This window comes from Oncorhynchus gorbuscha, linkage group LG09 (genome assembly GCF_021184085.1).
Source record: "Oncorhynchus gorbuscha isolate QuinsamMale2020 ecotype Even-year linkage group LG09, OgorEven_v1.0, whole genome shotgun sequence".
Lineage (NCBI taxonomy): Eukaryota > Metazoa > Chordata > Actinopteri > Salmoniformes > Salmonidae > Oncorhynchus > Oncorhynchus gorbuscha.
This window is the reverse complement of record NC_060181.1, coordinates 78994428-79013304: the sequence shown is the minus strand read 5'-3', so window position 1 is coordinate 79013304 and position 18877 is coordinate 78994428. Positions and strand designations below refer to the sequence as shown.

Sequence of the window (18877 nt, the reverse complement as noted above, 5' to 3'; positions counted from 1 at the left end):
TCTCTCTCTCTCTCTCTCTCTCTCTCTCTCTCTCGCTCTCTCTTCAAATAGGCTTTCTTGGTACTGAAAACATGTGCTTACATTACCAAAGCAAGTGAAATAAACAATAAACAAAAGTGAAATAACTGGCATTCCAAGGCTGAATCTCTCTCTCTCTCTCATTCTTTTTCTCTCCCCTCCTTCTGCTCATCTCAGCCCAGCTCATCTTCATTCCCTGTGACTGTTATAGAAAGCCTCTCTGACTGTCTAAGGGCCAGCCTTTTTGCATGCAAAAGCTGTGACGCTGCTCTGGGTTTAATGTCACTCAACGTCCTGGGACTACTCTTCATCTTCACACAACCCCCCCCACACCCACACACACACTGCCAAATATCATTCCTCTGACGCCTGTCTGGTCTGAGTGAATGAGAAATACAAATGGCACCCTATTCCCTTTATAGTGCACTGTTTTTGATTAGTTTTATTTTGCCATCTATTTTCTGTGTTGGAGGGGTAGATTGATTGCTTTCATTTTACTCCTGTGACTCTTTCATTCTCTTGCCTGTGCCTGTAGTAAATGTTTGTAATGATCTGCCAAACACACCCCAGTAATGGCTGAAATGGGATCAATGGGATACATTGGCTTTCCATTGAAAGAACTCTAATGAGAACGCTGAAGCTTCGTCAGGGATCTAACACACTCGACACTTACATCACCTGAAGGAGAAGAAAGAACATTTTATTTTGACGGGTGCAAATTTTTTGTGAAATTGAAAAAAGTTGAAATTTCAACAAATTAACACTAAGATTATATCTGATCTCACAAACAATGTATGTTTAGATAGGTGCAGAGATGGGCAGTATTTCTGTTACATGTATTTGAAATACATATTTTAATGACTTCTGAGCTTTTTTAAACAATACTCCAATGTATTTTGTATGTTTTCAAAACACTGTAATTTGTATTTTGAAAATACTGTTATTTGAATTTTCAAAATACTGTCATTTTATTATTTTGGTTCACATTTCTGTACCTCTTTCATCCTGCATTGGTATCAAAAGTCTGATAGCACTATGGTGTGATAAAAGTGTCTGCTAAATGAACTAAATACAAATGTATATGTAAAAATGAAAAATTGCAAAACATGCTGAGTATTATTCTAATGAGCTCTGCTCCAGTGTGCTTTGCAGTTCACTTATGTATATTAATTTTCACATATAAATTTACATTTTGGTCATTTAGCAGACACGCTTATCCAGAATGACTTGCTCAACTAAGGTAGTTAACAACATATCACAGTCATCACAGTGTGTGATTTGTCCAGTAAAGCGTAGTAATGAATTATTGATTACATCCTTACATTCTCTTCTTGCTGCTCTGGATTTTCTCTATAATTAAAAACTCTGGGGTTTGTGGACTCTGAGTGGGATAAAACTGATTCCTGGCGTTCCTTATTAGCAGGAAAAACTGCACAGTCCTGTCTGATTCCAGCTGGAATACCAGGAATCTGGTGAGAGAGAGAGAGAGAGAGAGAGAGAGAGAGAGAGAGAGAGAGAGAGAGAGAGAGAGAGAGAGAGAGAGAGAGAGAGGCATTATTGACACCAACCCAGGAGCAATTAGGATTAAGTGCCTTGCTCAAAGACAAGTCAACAGATTTTTTACCTAGTTACCTAGTCAGCTCGGTGATTCAAACTAGCAACCTTTCGGTTACTGGCCCAACACGCTAGGCTACCTGGTGAAACTGGAACGAAGAGAAAATTAACTGGCACTCAACTCTGTTTTATTGGCAAATGTCCAGTGACTCGAGCAAAAATTGGTAAGGTTCGTTTGAGAGACTTGAAAAGCTGCAATATTATACAGTTTGCAGAAACTTGACTGACTGAATCTATGAATATATAACTCATTGGGCTCTCCATGCAGTGACACACTCGAACGACGGCGTCAAGACAGACAAGACAGTCAAGACAGACGACGGCGTCAGACAAGTCCAAAACAAGTCCAAAGGGGTAGGGGTGTGCCTATTCTTAAACAACAACTGGTCTGCTACTTCCAGTTTGAAGAAAATTGTGAGCTTTTGCTCACCTGATGTAGAATACCTCATGTAAGCTGTCAACACCACTTTGGCACTCAACGAACTGTAAGCAAATGTTACCAAACAAATTGCATAGACTTTAACGCGGGGAGACTTAAAACCATTCAACATCACTTCTACCAACACGTCTCCTGGCCCACAAGTGGCGCTGAAATTCGAGACCACTTTTATTCGACTCACAAAAATGTATACAAGGGCCTCCCTCACTCTCCCTTAGACAAATCAGACCACGACTCTATCCTCCTGCTTCTTGTTTACAAACAAAGGCTCAAACAGAACCAGTGATGTGATCAATACAAAGTGGTCCGATGAAGCTTTCGAGACTGCTTTCCGAGTACAGACTGGGATTGGGATATGTTCAGGCATTGAGGAGTTTACCACACCAGTCACAGGCTTCAACAATAAGTGCATAGACAACGTCGTCCTCACAGTGATCATACTAACATATCTAAACCAGATACAATGGATTACAGGCAGTATTTGCATTGGACACATGCAAGAAAGCCTTCCACAACCTCTGACAAGACATCAAACATGAAAAAGGAAAATATGTGAGGAAGTTGGAATATGATTACACTGGCTCAATAACAGATTAAAAAGGGAAACCCAGATGTGAGATGCCCAGTGAAGAGAGTGTCTTTAGTCCTGTTTTAAAGGAGCCCAGTGTCTGTGGGGAGAGCAGTTATTTGAGATATGGAGGGGCATTACCATGAATACACTGGAAAGTCAGAATGAGGGTTTTGAATTCAATCTGGAATGAGACGCGAAGCCAGTGCAGAGATGCCAGGATGGGGGTGATGTGATGATGTTTCAGCACCTTCATCAGGATCCTGGCAGCTCTGGTCTGGATGTATTGGAGCTTCTGGAGACTCCTGCCAAGGATCCCGATGAAGAGTGTGTTGCAGTAGTCCAGCCATCAGGGGAGAAAGACATGGGCAAGCTTCTCTGCATCAGACTGAGTGAGGGCGGTACCGAGTTTGGCGTTGTTCTTGAGGTGATCGAATGCCGCTTTACACAGTTGTTTGATATGGCCGCAACGGTCAGGGAGGAATCAAGCTGCAGACTGGAAACTGAAGCGGAGAGAGGGATGTCCTGTCCTGCAATGATGAGGTGGGTTATTGGTGGAGGGTGCCAACAAGTAGGGCCTCAGTTTTGCTGTTGTTCAGTTGAAGGAAGTTTGCTTCATCCCATGCCCTAATCTATTCAAGGTGCTGATATGGTAATCATTCCTGGAATTGGTATCATTCTTGTGTATTTTATTCCTCTTGTGTTAATATTTTACTTCTTCTTCTTTTTTTAACTCTGCATTGTTGGGAAGGGACAGTAAGGAAATGTTTCAGGGTAGTCGACACCTGTTGTATTCGGCGCATGTGACAAATAAAATGTATTTTGATCTAATGTTGAACATCCATTACCACCAACCGTTCGCTCATACCACCACTCTGATCTACACATATTGAATCCCCTCTAGACTCACCACACACACACACACACACACACACACACACACACACACACACACACACACACACACACACACACACACACACACACACACACACACACACACACACACACACACACACACACACACACACACACACACACACACACACACACGTGCGCGCACACACACACACACACACACACACACACACACACACACACACACACACACACACACACACACACACACACACACACACACACACACACACACACACACACACACACACACACACACACACACACGTGCGCACACACACAGACACACTTGCGTGCACAAGGACAATATATACACCCACACTAGCAATCACTCACATTAACACACACACATATCCACACACACTTTAAATCAAGTTACATTGTATTTGTCACATGCGCCGACAGGTGTAGACCTTACTGTGAAATTCTAACTTACACGCTCTTATCCAACAATGCAGTTCAAGAAATAGAGTATGTATAAACGTGTGTAAACACGCGCACACACACACACACACACACACACACACACACACACACACACACTGTTCTCGGCACACACCTCAAGGTCATGTAACACCACCATTAACAACGTGATGACAAATTCAAATTTTCACCTGGTGTATAAAAACATGCTCTATATTAAATCCTTAATGGAACATCATTATGTTAAGGCCCACACACACAACACATCCCCCTACTTTCCTGAGACACACACACACACACACACACACACACACACACACACACACACACACACACACACACACACACACACACACACACACACACACACACACACACACACACACACACACACACACACACACACACACACACACACACACACACACACACACACACACACACACAACCTCCCATCTGAGACTTGAGTGTTTCTGTTCACTTGTTCTTGACTGGTTTGTGAGTAACTGCTACCGAACCGTCTGAACTCTGCTGCTGAAAGAACAAGTTGCTCGGACCAAATAACGTGCTGACAAATACACACATACAGACACTTCAGAGGCTGAAAACATGTGGCCCTCGCCCCTTAGACCCTCACTAACTTCTACAGATGCCCCATTGAATGCATTTTGTCAGGCTGTATCACCGCCTGGTACAGCAACTGCACTGTCCGGAAATGCAGGGCTATCCAGAGGGTGGTGCGGTCTGCCCAACACATCATCAGGGGCACACTACCTGCCCTCCAGGACATCTACAGCACCCGGTGTCACATGAAGGCCAAGAAGATCATCAAGGACTTCCGACGCCTGAGCCACGGCCTGTTCACCCTGCTACAACCTAGAAGACAGTACAGGTGCATCAAAGCTGGGACCGAGAGACTGATAGAAGCTGTTAATCTCCAGACCATCAGACTGTTAACAGTCATCAATAGCTGGCCTCCTGCCCTGAACCTTAGACACTGTCACCATCCTGTACTCTACCCTGCACCTTAGAGAGCACTGCCCTGTGTAGACAGAGTCATCGAACACTGGTCACTTGAATATTTTTTACATACTGTTTTTACCACCTTTATATATATATTAAACAAAAAACGGTTAAGTGAAATATTGGCTTTTGTCTGAAGAAAATTCAAAAAGCTAATTTGACCTATGCACTAACAAGGCTTTTCAACATAAGCATCTTGACTACTGCTGGAGTAGCTTTATTGATCTTATGTACAACAACAGATGTACTCACATTGGATGGGCTGATTAGGATTCAAACCTTCTCTCAAACAGCCTAATACATTCTCTTAGAGTAGGTTAACCCCATTAATGTACTTGGTAATGTAAACTAGTTGTTTCATGTAAGACATCACCCATTCCACTCATTTAAACATTATAACATTTGAACTGCAGATTTACCCTTTATGACCCCAATGGGTATATCAAGATTAAGAACATTCAATTGATTCTCAGATGGAAGATTGCATGTGTGTCTTATATGGAAAAAAACACCTTTAGATTACTAAGTACATTAATGGGGTAAATCTACTCTTAAGAGTATGTATTAGTAAGCTGAAGTTGGCTAGCTAACAACAGTAGCAACCTGTATTAGTAAGCTGAAGTTGGCTAGCTAACAACAGTAGCAACCTGTATTAGTAAGCTGAAGTTGGCTAGCTAACAACAGTAGCAACCTGTATTAGTAAGCTGAAGTTGACTAGCTAACAACAGTAGCAACCTGTATTAGCAAGCTGAAGTTGGCTAGCTAACAACAGTAGCAACCTGTATTAGTAAGCTGAAGTTGGCTAGCAAACAACAGTAGCAACCTGTATTAGTAAGCTGAAGTTGGCTAGCAAACAACAGTAGCAACCTGTATTAGTAAGCTGAAGTTGGCTAGCTAACAACAGTGGCAACCTGTATTAGTAAGCTGAAGTTGGCTAGCAAACAACAGTAGCAACCTGTATTAGTAAGCTGAAGTTGGCTAGCAAACAACAGTAGCAACCTGTATTAGTAAGCTGAAGTTGGCTAGCTAACAACAGTAGCAACCTGTATTAGTAAGCTGAAGTTGGCTAGCAAACAACAGTAGCAACTTGTATTAGTAAGCTGAAGTTGGCTAGCTAACAACAGTAGCAACCTGTATTAGTAAACTGAAATTGGCTAGCTAACAACAGTAGCAACCTGTATTAGTAAGCTGAAGTTGGCTTGCTAACAACAGTAGCAACCAGATTGTACGATTTGCTTAAGTTCTGTCGGCACATCAGCGCAAGCCTCTCTCTAAACTGAAAGTAGGCCTATGCGTTTTAGAAATAGTTTTCTCATACAAACTTTAAATGTCTGAATATGTGGTTGAACTTTTATTTTGATTGGCGATGTTGAGCATTTATCAAAATCCAGTCAGGTACACAGGCCAACTCAGGGTTAACTCCATTTATCCTGAATGAAGTGTATGAGCCACGAGTTGAGGACCAATGAAATCAGATTCCCTCCCTTCCGTTCCTCATTTGAGGAAGACGACTGATGAAATATTTGTGTGTAAAAAATATATAACAAAATATATATCACATTACATAATGAGAAATAAGAGTGGGAAAAAGGTGGTCATGCATTGATAAGCACACCAAAGACGGAACTAACGATAATTCATAAGATAAAGACTATTTCACACCATAGCCTGCTGAATTTGCAAGAAAATCTTTATTTCATTTTGATTTTGGCACAAATGAAAATGTGGCATTGACTTGCCCTTGGATTGATGTTTCAGCATTGTCTCAATGAAGAGTTTGTTGCTTGACTAGCCATGTGCAACATGCATGCACATTTACATGCCCACTAGAGTTAGTGGCAAGCGGGCAGGCGAGCGATATCCACTCCCGTAGTACGGATGAAGCCTGACCTGGAATGTAATGCTGGCTAGCTTTGGAAAACCCTGAGTAGATCTAGTATGCTTTGTGGTATACCACTCTGGTAACAGACACAGTGAGACACACACTGTGACACACACACAAACCACCATTCATTTGTATCTCTCTCTGTTATTCTAATGGCTCGGATGCCAGTGAAAAGTTCAACTAGGAGATGTACGGAGTCAATTCTACCTATAGCTCCCTTTACATTTACACGGGAGCATCCTCCCCTCAGCTCCTCAATGTATCAATGGCTCCACAATCTCTGTATAGACTGTTTAGAAATGCATTATTTGCCTTGACAAGTACCCCTTGTCCAACCAGAGTACATGTATTTATACTGGTACACCTTACTGATGAGACCATGTCAATTCCCCCCCCCCCCCCTCACTCGTCTTACCTACCCTCACCACATGGGGGCGGCCCGTCAGGAAGTCCAGTACCCAGTTAAGCAGGGCTGGGTCGAGACCCGGGGAACAGGAACAATGGTGGCCCTCTTGAAGCATGTGGGAACAGCAGACTGGTATAGGGATTGATTGAATATGTCCGTAAACACACCAGCCAGCTGGTCTGCGCATGCTCTGAGGACGCGGCTGGGGATGCCGTCTGGGCCTGCAGCCTTGCGAGGGTTAACATGCTTAAATGTTTTACTCACGTTGGCTGCTGTGAAGGAGAGTCCGCAGGTTTTTGTAGCGGGCCGTGTCAGTGGCACTGTATTGTCCTCAAAGCGGGCAAAGAAGTTGTTTAGTCTGTCTGGGAGCAAGACATCCTGGTCCGCGACGGGACTGGTTTTCTTTTTGTAATCTGTGATTGACTGTAGACCCTGCCACAAACCTCTTTTGTCTGAGCCGTTGAATTGCGACTCTACTTTGTCTCTATACTGAGCTTAGCTTGTTTGATTTCCTTGCGGAGGGAATAGCTACACTGTTTGTATTCGGTCATGTTTCCGGACACCTTGCCCTGATTAAAAGCAGTGGTTCACGCTTTCATTTCCACGCGAATGCTGCCCTCAATCCACGGTTTCTGGTTTGGGAATGTTTTAATAGTTGCTGTGGGTACGACATCGCCGATGCACTTGCTAATATACTCGCTCACCGAATCAGCGTATTCGTCAATGTTGTTGTTTGACACAATGCAGAACATATCCCAGTCCATGTGATCGACACAATCTTGAAGCGTGGAATCCGATTGGTCGGATCAGCTTTGAACAGACCTGTGCGCGGGAGCTTCCTGTTTTAGTCTCTGTCTATAGGCAGGGAGCAACAAAATGGAGTCGTGGTCAGCTTTTCCGACAGGAGGGCGGGAGAGGGCCTTATATGCGTCGCGGAAGATAGAATAACAATGACCAAGGGTTTTACCATCCTGGATGCACAATCTATGTATGTTTTTCAGTTGACCATGGTGACAGTCTTTTCATAAATATGGGCAACTCTGGTCCTTGAAATACAATCAGTTTAATCAGGTGTGTTAGATGAGGCTGAGGAATAGGTGACACCAATCAGGCCCCAGAGGGCTGGAGTGCCACGATGAGGATGACCAGATCGAGATGGAATCAACAGACTTGACTCAAGATCTTTCAGTCTTGTAGGTTTTCTCCTCTTCTTGGGCATGAGGCTACAAGCTTGGTTTCTTTCATTCTTCTCTGCAAATCCTCTCAAGGTCATGTGGTGTATATATAGAGTACCAGTATTTTTATTTTATTTTCCACATTGTAGAATAATAGTGAAGACATCGAAACTGTGAAATAACACATAGAGAATCATATAATAGGCAAGAAAGTGTTAAACAAATCTAATTATATTTCATATTTGAGATTCTTCAAAGAAGCCACCATTTGCCTTGATGACAGCTTGCACGCACTTAGCATTCTCTTAACCAGCTTTACCTGGTATGCTTTTCCAACAGTCTTGAAGGAGTTCCCACATATGCACTTGTTGGCTGCTTTTCCTTTACTCTGCGGTCCAACTCATCCCAAACCATCTCAATCGGGTTGAGGTCGGGTGATTGGGGAGGCCAGGTCATCTGATGCAGCACTCCATCACTCTCCTTCTTGGTTAAATAGCCTTTACACAGCTTTGAGATATGTTGATTAATTGTGCCTTGAAATCTAAATAAATCACAACATTGTCACCAGCAAAGCACCCCCACACCATTCACCTACTGTGCGTTTCACAAAGACACGGCAGTTAGAACTAAAAATCAGAATTTTGGACTCATCAGACCAAAGCACCGATTTCCACCGGTCTAATGTCCATTGGTCGTGTTTATTGGCCCAAGCAGATCTCTTCTTATAATTGGTGTGTTTAAGTAGTGGTTTCTTTGTAGCAATTCGACCATGAAGACCTGATTCACGCAGTCTCCTCAGAAGAGTTGATGTTGAGATGAGATGTTACTTGAACTCTGTGAAGCATTTATTTGGGCTGCAATTTCTGAGGTGTAGTTCATTCTAATGAACATATCCTCTGCAACAGAGTTAACTCTGTGTCTTCCTTTCCTGTGGCGGTCCTCATGAGAGCCAGTATCATCATAGCGCTTGATGGTTTTTGCAAGAACAAAGTTCTTGAAATGTTCCATATTGACTGACCTTCCTGTCTTAAAGTAACCCGCGTCACCCAATATGGATCTGCCAGGTAACTAGCTACTAGTCTTTGTTAGCCACGGCTCGCGGTCCTCACCTTTTCCCCCGGAATCAGCCAGCCTTAGCTTGGACAATCACCTGCCAGTCTACACAGCACGATACAACCCAGTGCATATCGGACAGCTTCTCTCTACAATATCACCGGATTTCTGCCGCTTTTGCAGTATGTGTGTATTGTTATTGTATTGCTAGATATTGCTGCATTGTAGGAGCTAGACACATGGGCTTTTCGCTACATTGAAATAACATCTGCAAAACTGTGTACGCGACCAATAAACTTTGATTGTCTTTGATTTGATACACACACACACACAAGCACAGACACACACAATAATTGCGGTTGTTCAGCCATAACGTGTTTTAATTGTACTCTAGAATATTTTTCTTCTGATATTGTTTATGTGTTATAAAATAGTTACTGCGATTTTCTTCTTCGTTGTTTGATGTGGAAAATCGTGTGTGCAATGTTTATTCTCCTCCCAAATGGGGTTCAACACTCAAGTTCCATTAGCTCCACTAGCCTAAGTCGAGGTACTGTATAGGCCCAGCAGCCAGAAATACCCCAGACTGATGTTTCTGTCATGGTAACTGCTTTGCCTTTATTTAGTCTTAACACCAGAGGTGGGACCAAGTCACTATTATTCAAGTCACAAGTAAGTCATACAATTACTAAGTAGGCAATTACAACCAATATACTGGTTAGACAATCTAAAATGCAATTGAACGAGTATAATGTGTTATGAGGAGCTCAAAGCCGAGCCTCGCATTGAAGGACATGGTTTTGATAAAGATACTTTGGCCCAGTGGGAGTGAGATTTTTGAAGGTGGTGGAACCAGGCCTTTTGGCTGACCCATGGGTGGTTTCAGGTTAGGTGGAAAAGATGGTGGATGCTGTTGAGTCGGTGAAAGTAACCCAAAGTGAACTTGTGATGTTTGTTTGTGTTTCTTCAGATAGGAGGGAGCAGGCACTCCATGTGACGCAACTTGGGGAAAGACCTGTATCCTGCTTTGTGCTTAGGTTCAGGGCACCATTGAAGGGGGTGATTGATTTTTGGGGTAGCGTTAATTGTGGAGGTGTAGCAATTTAAGTTGAAGATTCCTGGTGTTTGTGACGCTCGTTGTTTGGTGTGATGCAGATTTGGTGGGGAGTGTGGTGAAACAAAGGAGACAGTCTGTTCTTTTGAGCTTTGATTCAGAGTCTTCCCCTGACAAAGTAATGTTGGGATATACAAGTTATACTGTTCTAGCTTTTGTGCCAAATACACTGCGGTGTCACGTTCATGGGCATGTCGCAGCAGTGTGTAGGAGGGAGATTCCAAGATGTGGGAAGTGTGCAGGAGGACATGGGAGAGAGGAATGTGTAGTTTCGGTGGAAAAAGTTGTGTGTGTCAACTGTAGGGGTGCCGATGTTGCTGGTGATCGGAGGTGTCCGGTGCGAGAGAGGCTGGTTGAGGTGGCCAGGGTCAAAGTAGTGCAAAAAATCTTGTATGCTGAGGCAGTGAGACCAGTGAGAGGAGGGTGGATCAAGGGTGAGGGATTCTGAGAGGATCCCTGTGAACAGTTGATCTGTGCCAGAACAGTTCGATAGGCCTATGAGTTATACATGTTCAAGTAAGGTTGGCTTCTTAGTGTTCATAGCAATGGTTACCGCGGAGATGGAGAGTAAGGTTGGCTTCTTAGTGTTCATAATAATGGTTATCAACTGTACCGCGGAGATGGAGAGTAAGGTTGGCTTCTTAGTGTTCATAGCAATGGTTACCGCGGAGATGGAGAGTAAGGTTGGCTTCTTAGTGTTCATAGCAATGGTTATCAACTGTACCACGGAGATGGAGAGTAAGGTTGGATTCTTAGTGTTCATAGCAATGGTTACCGCGGAGATGGAGAGTATAAGGTTGGCTTCTTAGTGTTCATAGCAATGGTTATCAACTGTACCGTGGAGATGGAGAGTAAGGTTGGCTTCTTAGTGTTCATAGCAATGGTTACCGCGGAGATGGAGAGTAAGGTTGGCTTCTTAGTGTTCATAGCAATGGTTACCACGGAGATGGAGAGTAAGGTTGGCTTCTTAGTGTTCATAGCAATGGTTATCAACTGTACCTCGGAGATGGAGAGTAAGGTTGGCTTCTTAGTGTTCATAGCAATGGTTATCAACTGTACCCCGGAGATGGAGAGTAAGTCACAGAAAATAGATGTTGTGGTGGCATCTGCAGAGAGAGATTGGGGATACGAGATTTGACTTCAGAAGAGTTACATGTTGCGTTGAGTGGTAGTGCCCCATACTTTCAGGTAGTTGGCCTGGGGTAGGATCAGATAGGATTAAAGTAGTGGAATAAGGTGGTGGGTTTTAATAAGTGTAGCGTTAGTTTCCCCTTTAGAAGAAGAAGAAGAATAGACATAGAATACAGTCACACCCAACTCCGACATAACCCTAGAAATATGAACAAAGGAAACCATACATTGAATTAAGTAAACATTACTTCTACCTCATTAGTCTTGCGAACGTTCATGTGCACAATAAACATTGTGCCCACTCAGAGGGTAAGAAGTGGTAAATGAAAATGTATGTTATCAAACATGCAATAGAAATGTCTAAGTGTTGCAATAAACGGTATGTTATGGAATGATGAAATGGTAGCAATGCTTGTAGGATGAGATGGAACATACTGTAGATTTGCCACAAATGCATTTAAACATGTGAAAGAAGCAGCAAACATTTCAACAAGAGAACAAAGCGCTCTCTAATGGCGTTAGATTGGAGAGCACAAGTGGAGAGACATGCCTATATTCTATCTTCACCACAGTAGGCCAATGATTCATTTAACAAATTCCAATTGTAAGCTTCATAAGAAAATTATCAACTTCAAGACATTATGACATACCAAATTTCCAGTATGTGTAACCGGTGTGAAATGGCTGGCTACTTAGCTGGTTTCGTGCTAATAGCGTTTCAATCGGTGACGTCACTCGCTCTGAGAAGTAGTTGTTTCCCTTGCGATGGGTAATGATGCTACGTGGGAGACAGTTTTTGATGTGTGCAATGGGTCCCTGGTTTAAGCTCAGGTGGGGACGAGGAGAGGGACGGAAGCAATACTGTTAAATTGATGCTGTTGATCTGGGTCACGGCACCAATTTAACAGTATTGCTTCCGTCCCTCTCCTCGCCCCCACCCGGGCTCGAACCAGGGACCCCCCCGCACAAATCAAATCAAATTGTATTAGTCACATGCACCGAATACAACAGGTGTAGTAGCCCTTACAGTGAAATGCTTACTTACAAGCCCCTAACCAACAATGCAGTTTAAAAAATATGAATAAGAATAAGTAATAAAAGTTACAAGTAGCTAAAGACCAGCAGTAAAAAAACAATGGCGAGACTATATACACGGGGTACCGGTACAGAGTCAATGTGCGGGGGCACCGGTTAGTCGAGGTAATTGAGGTAATATGTACATGTAAGTGATTATGCATAGATAATAACAGAGAGTAGCAGCGGCATAAAATAGTTGGGGGGGGGCAATGCAAATCGTCTGGGTAGCCATTTTATTAGATGTTCAGGAGTCTTATGCCGGTACCAACAACTGACACCCTTGAAGAATCTTTACTTATTGCTCCACAAAAGCAGCGAGTGATGTCACCGATTGAAACACTATTAGCGCGCACTGCTAACTAGCTATTTCACACCGGTTACATAGGCCTATGCTAGTAATTGTTGCTTGATGCCCAATTGCTAGTGAGCTTTCAAAGTAAAAAGTTAATATTCTTCATACATTTTTGGAGCTGCATGTTTATTATGGAAATCCTCTCACCATACAATGTCATGTTAGCGCTGCTCCCAATCCTATAGCTGGACAGTAAATCAGCAATCTGTTTGCTAGTTTGCCCAACCTGCCTTGATTGACAGTTTGCTGTTCCAATCGGAGTGCCGAGTGTGCGTTTCACTAGGCAATCTGTTACACTTTTTTTGCAAGGGAGATGCTGCTGCTATTGTCTATGGCTGTGTGGAGAGTAATCCAGGGAGACTCTGTGCCACAAAATGAGTGACAAAACATTTAAAAACCTGGCCAGATAATTTCAAGTCATCAGTCTCAAGTCAAAGTCGGGTCCAGAGTCTTGAGGCTCCAAATCCAAGTCAAGTCTCAACTTATTATTTAACAAAAAAATCAAATTGAGTTTAAAGTCATCCATGTAACCCGAGTCAACAACTCTGCTTAACAACAACTAAGTGATCATGATTGTGGTGCCATGCTGTATGACAACAGATTGAATCCACAGGCAAATCAAATAATACATTTTCTGATCACTATAGTCATCAGGTAACTTGACTGACTTGATTTGAGGATGCACTCCCCTGCTTTTTAGCATTGACCTGAGCATGCATACAGTTGAGTGTGTACATGGGTTTATGTCTGTGTGAGTATGTGTCAATGTGTGCATACTTAGCTCCCCATTGTGTGTTTAGCTTATCTATCGTATCTTATCTTATCTTAGCCTTTATCTACATGTGAATGTAGAGGGGATCTGTGTGTCAGTTGACCTGTGTGACAGACTGTAGACCCTGCCATTTGGCCCCAGTGTAACCTTCCAGTGCTCCAGACTCTCAGTGAGGAAACCTCACACCCCTAACCTGACCTACTGCTATCCTAGGGTCCATATGTGTCATGCACACTCATATATATATATATATATATATATATATATGCCATTTAGCAGACGCTTTTATCCAAAGCGACTTACAGTCATGTGTGCATAAATTCTACGTATGGGTGGTCCCGGGGATCGAACCCACTACCCTGGCGTTACAAGCGCCATGCTCTACCAACTGAGCTACAGAAGGACCACACCTCATAGCATAATTGATGAACATTGTTCATGTTGGAACTGTTCTATCACCAATTTCACAACCATAGCGGATGCTAGTATGTTTCTAAGCCTGTGGCGATCATGTCTAAATATCAATTCAGTAGTAATACTTACTTACACACTCATGCATAACCACGCACGCACACACAAATACACACACAAGCTGGTCGACCTTCATGAAAAATGAAGTCGACTGACTGACTGACCTTCATAAAGGAAGTTAGTGAACTTGTAACGGCTTGCTTGTTAAAGGAGTGGAGCTGGAGACATTAGTCCAAGGTTGGTCTATTGTGTATCTGCATGATGCATTAGCACCAGGAATAGACTCCTTTGACACTGCACATTTTAAAGGTCAGATTCCTGCCTGCCTGCTGCCTGTTTTCACACTCTGGTGAGCTGCTGTGTTTGTGTGTGTGTGTGTGTGTGTGTGCTTGAGCGGGTGTATGAGCAAGAGACAAGGAGAGAAAGGGCAGGAGAGCGAGTGAAGTCTGTGTATTATCCTTTGAGACCGTGACTTGCAAATTTAAGTGTTAACAAATATATGCCATTTAGCAGACGCTTTTATCCAAAGCAACTTACAGTCATGTGTGCATACATTCTACGTATGGGTGGTCCCGGGGATCAAACCCACTACCCTGGCGTTACAAGCGCCATGCTCTACCAACTGAAGGACCAACAAATCTCTTACAGTAGTAGGGGAGAGTGGGGTATGTTGAGCTATGTTTTACATTCAGCATCACTACATCAAGGCAAATATAGTATTCTTTGTCACAAAAATATCTACATACAGTATATTTCAGAATGTTGTGCATCCCCGTAAATAATTAGAATTCATGTAAACATAAGTTTGGAAAAAAATTGCTTGTCGAAAAAAAGTGCTCTCTTTGCACAACTTAAGGGGTACATTGAGGTTAGGACAGGGTAAGTTGAGCCGCCTTGAGGTAAGCGGGTGATGGTGTCCTTTGACAGTGGGTGATGGTGCTGGTAGGTAAAAGTTCATTTACATAATGTGGGTGTGGTATATTGTACACAGTATCTTAAATGTATGCCTACATTCAGGTATAGATTTCTCCGTTCAATATCACTTACATTTTTTGACCAGTTGTCTGGGACAGGGATGTTGTTTCAATTTCTCAATTCATAGACCAGTTCTCTGTATTTGAGGCTACTAAGCCCATGAAACTGGTCAGCAAGAATTTTGATATATTTAGCAAGCTCAGCTGGTTTCAGGCATGTGCGACTAGTCGGGATCTCAGCTTACTGTTCAGAGTTAGAATAGTAGAAAATTAAAGTTGCTTTTTAAAATTTGGTTGTGCATTAGCAGTTCTCTCTTCTTACGTCAGTAACTGACAATCACTCAATTCGCCCATTTCACAGTGTTCATTTTTGACAGCTATTTTAGATTTAGTCTTAGTTTTAGTCTTAACACAAAACATTTTTTCGATTGGTAAATTAGTCTAGACTTGTAGTAATCATGGTTGAATTACCGACCGGGCATGTGGCCAGGGGCCTTTATCTTCAGTGGGCCCCCATTGATTTTGTTAGTTATTTTAACTCAGATATTATGTTAACATGGCATACGTCATGGCAATATGTGTAAAATTGTAGGAAATTAGCTTAAAAATGTTTGTTTCTCTTTATTGTTTTTGTTGCTGGTTCACATTCGAATAAATGATGATGAACCCAAATCACGCTGCGCCTTGGTCTACCCATTTCAACGAGTGTTACAGAAGATCCCACCACAACTGGACCAAGCAGCGTGCTCAAGAGGAGATGGCATCCTCGTCTATAGAGGAGGTTGAGGAGAGAATAGCCTGGACTTGGGAGGAAGTATTGGAGAGGTATGAAAGCCTGCCGGGGAAGCAGACGGAGGCAGCGAAGGAGGATCAACGATGACTCCGGGGTTCTCAACCAAGACACAAGCACGAGAGGCAGCCCCCAATTTTTGTGGGGGGGAGGGAACACGGGGTGGTTGGCGGAGCCAGGTTCCAGACCAGAGCCAACTCCCCTCACTCGCTGTGAGGAGCGTGTGACCGTTCAGGCACCATGTGATGCGGTGATACGCACTGTGTCTCCAGTGCGCATTCACAGCCCAGTGCGCTCTGTGCCAGCTCTCCGCACTTACCGTGGGAAAATGAGCATCCAGCCAGGACGGGTTGTGCCGGCTCAGCGCTCCTGGTCTCCAGTGCGCCTCCTCGGACCAGGATATCCTGCACCGGTTCTACGCACTGTGTCGCCAGTGCGCCTTCACAGCCCAGTGGGTAATTTGCCAGCTCCCCGCACTTGCCGGGCTAAAGTGAGCATCCAGCCAGGACGGGTTGTGCCAGCTCTATGCTCTAGACCTCCAGTGCGCCTCCACAATCCAGTACGTCCTGTGCCTCCTCCCCGCACTCGCCCTTAGGTGCGTGTCATCAGCCTGGTGCCACCTGTACCAGTCCAACGCATCAGGCCTCCAATGCGTCTCCACAGTCCAGTACGTCCTGTGCCTCCTCCCCGCACTCGCCCTGAGATGCATATCATCAGCCCGGTGCCACCTGTACCGGTCCCACGCATCAGGCCTTCAGTGCGCCTCTACAGTCCAGAGCTTCCGGCGACAGTTCCCAGTCCAGAGCATCCGGCGACAGTTCCCAGTCCAGAGCTTCCGGCGACAGTTCCCAGTCCAGAGCTTCCGGTGACAGGTCTCAGTCCAGAGCTTCCGGCGACAGTTCCACGGTCCGGAGCTTCCGGCGACAGTTTCACGGTCCGGAACCTCCTGAGACGGTCCATGGTCCGTAATCTCCTGAGACGGTCCACAGTCCAGAACCTTCTGCGACGGTCCACAGTCCGGAACCTCCAGCTCCATGGCCGGAGACTTCTCCTGTGCGGATGCCCAGGCTAAGCATGGCGCCCAGTCCAGCTCCAGGTCAGTGTCCTCTTCTGCGTTGGTTCCCAGTTCAGGTACAGTATCCAGTCTGGGTCCATGGCTAGATTCACGGGATGAGAAGGTTCTTCATCCCGCACCTGAGCCACCTCCAATGCTGGAGGATCCGCGGTATTAGAGGGTTCTTCATCCCGCACCACAGCCGCCACCGACACTAGACACTCCCCCTAACCCTCCCTTTTGGTTTCAGATTTTGCGGCCAGTCTGCACCTTTGGGGGGGTACTGTCATGTCCTGACTATAGAAAGCCTTTATTTTCTATGGGGGAGTAGGTCAGGGCGTGACTGGGGGGTGTTCTAGTTTTTTATTTCTATGTGTAGTCTAGTTTTGTATTTCTATGTTGGCCTGGTAAGGTTCCCAATCAGGGGCAGCTGTCTATCGTTGTCTAAGGTTGAGGATCATATTTAGGCAGCCTTTTCCCACCTGTTGTTTGTGGGATCTTGTTTTTGCATTGTTGCTTTTGAGCTCTACAGGGCTGTACATTTGTTTGTTTGTTCCTCTTTATTGTTTTTGTTGCTGGTTCACATTCTAATAAATTGTGATGAACCCAAATCACACTGCGCCTTGATCTACCCATTTCGACTAGCGTTTACAGGTCCAATTCATACACTGGTCACCATAGCAGATCCCACCCGTAGCACGCGCTTATGCAGGTATATTTCAATGGTCACCCCCAAAGCCAATTCCTCCTTTGGCCGCCTTTCCTTCCAGTTCTCTGCTGTCAATGACTGGAATGAACTGCAAAAATCACTGAAGCTGGAGACTCATATCACCCTCACTAATATAAAGCCCCAGCTGTCAGAGCAGCTCAAAGATCAATGCACCTATACATAGCCAATCTGTAAATAGCCCAACCAACTACCTCATACCCATACTGTTATTTATTTTATTTATCTTGCTCCTTTGCACCCCAGTATCTCTACTTGCACACTCATCTTCTGCACAACTGTTAAATTGCTATATTGTAATTATTTCGCCACTATGGCCTATTTATTGTCTTACCTCCCTTCTACCTCATTTGCACACACTGTACATATACTTTTTCTATTGTATTGTTGACTGTATGTTTGTTTATTCCATGTGTAACTCTGTGTTGTTGTTTGTCTTGCACTGCTTTGCGTTATCTTGGCCAAGTCGCAGTTGTAAATGAGAACTTGTTGTCAACTAGCCTACCTGGTTAAATAAAGGTGAAATAAAATAAATACATTTTAAACATCAAGAGAATATCCCTGGTCATCCTACTGCCTCTGATCTGAAAACCTCACTAAACACACATGCTTCACTTGTAAATGATCTCTGAATGTTGGAGACCCTGGCTATCTGTAAATTAAAACAACAAAAAGTGGAGTGGTCTGGTTTGCTTAATAAGGAATTTGAAACTATTTAAACTTTTACTTTCATTACTTAAGTTTGTTTTAGCAACTGCATTTACTTTTGCTACTTAAGTATGTTAAAAAACAAATACTATTAGACTTTAACTTGAGTTGTATTTTACTGGGTGAACTTACACAGGACTGTGAATAGCGTAGCTCATCCCGAAAGCGGAGCTGGCGGACAAATG

The 18877-nt window shown here is 43.7% G+C and overlaps 1 long non-coding RNA gene across 1 annotated transcript; it reads right to left on the bottom strand.

Annotated features, from left to right (window-relative positions):
• Window positions 1-361: 361 nt before the first annotated feature.
• Window positions 362-14676, bottom strand: LOC124043030. The gene is made up of 3 exons (XR_006840243.1): window positions 14604-14676; window positions 1341-1487; window positions 362-696 (listed from the first exon to the last, which is right to left on the bottom strand). It is a non-coding gene; the product is annotated as an uncharacterized LOC124043030 (long non-coding RNA).
• Between the last annotated feature and the right edge of the window lie 4201 nt (window positions 14677-18877).